This window comes from Marmota marmota, unplaced genomic scaffold (genome assembly GCF_001458135.2).
Source record: "Marmota marmota marmota unplaced genomic scaffold, marMar, whole genome shotgun sequence".
In the NCBI taxonomy this organism is placed as follows: domain Eukaryota; kingdom Metazoa; phylum Chordata; class Mammalia; order Rodentia; family Sciuridae; genus Marmota; species Marmota marmota.
Window position 1 is genome coordinate 3,236,447 of NW_025999960.1, and position 1,429 is coordinate 3,237,875.

Genomic DNA, 1,429 nt, shown 5'->3' on the forward strand with positions numbered 1-1,429 from the left:
GCTCTCTCCTTTTCTACGGAGGAGCGTTCCGTTCTATGAAATCCCCGCTCTCTCCTTTTCTACGGAGGAGCGTCCCGCTATTTACTTGCGGATTCCCACTTACCTGGGAACTTACCGGTGCACCACCCTGACTGCTGAAAGTTCTGGATCCTGGGTTTGAGGAATATGTTCCCCATACGGGCCACCAACTGTCGCGACCCCTCGCCGGCAAGGGAAACACGACACAGGATTCTTCTTTCAACAGTTTATTCAGGCCTTGAGTCATGTATCATCTTCTAGCGCCCGCCGCCCGAACACACCCAAGCACAGCTTAATAAAGCCCCCCGCGTCCCAATCCCAAGCCGCCACGTGGATCTCTCTCATAGGGTGGTAAGGGATTACGCGCCAACTCTCCATAAAAGGAGTTGTTTATCACAGGCCACAGTGGAAGCCGGCGCCATCTTCTAATGGCGGCCACGGTCTATAAGAATGGCTTACCACATTCAGGTAACTTAACCTTGGAACTGACAGCCCATCACTTCTGCCATGTTCTATTATTCAGAACTGCATCAGTCAACCCAGCTCACTGGAAGGAAGGGGATTATAGAGGGGTACAAAGACCAGAAGGCTAGGATCACCGAGGGCCATCCACACGACTGCCTGTCACAGTAACTACAGAGACCTAGAGTGACAGGAGTTAGCCAGGCAGGAGGGGAGGGATGAAGTTTGGGAATGGCAGGTGTCATGAACTCCAGCAGCTGTAATTCAGTATGACTGAGCAGAAAGTGGTTCATGTGGGTGATGTGTAGTTGTATGGATGTGTAGGGGAGACCAGCAGGACCCAGGAAGTATAAGCTGTCTGGGGGCTGGGGATATAGCTTAGTTGGTAGAGTGCTTGCCTTGCATGCACAAGACCTGGGTTTGATCCTCAGCACCAGCACTGCCAAAAAAAAAAAAAAAGGAAACCCAGGTTTGTAAAGGCAAACTTTAACCTGGTGGCTAACATGTAGTTTTGTTTTATTTGTTTGTTTTGGTAGTGGGGATTGAACCTAGGGGTGCTCTACCACTGAGCTAGGTCTCCAGCCCTTTTTAATTTTTTATTAAGACAAGGACTTGTGCTGAGGCTGGTTTTGAATTTTCAATCCTCTTGCCTCAGCCTCCTGAGCCTCTGGGATTACAGGCGTGTGCCGCTGCGCCTGGCTTCCCTACCCCTTTTAATTTTTTTTTATTATTTTAAAAAAATGTTATGTTTCAGGGGCTCGGGTTGTGGCTCAGTGGTCGAATGCTTGCCTCATAAGCGTGAGGCACTGGGTTCAATCCTCAGCACCACATAAAAATAAATAAAATAAAGATATTATATCCACCTACAACTAAAAAAATATATATATGAATAAGCTCGGCACAGTGGCACACACCTGTAATCCCAGCAACTCAGGAGGCTGAGGCAGGA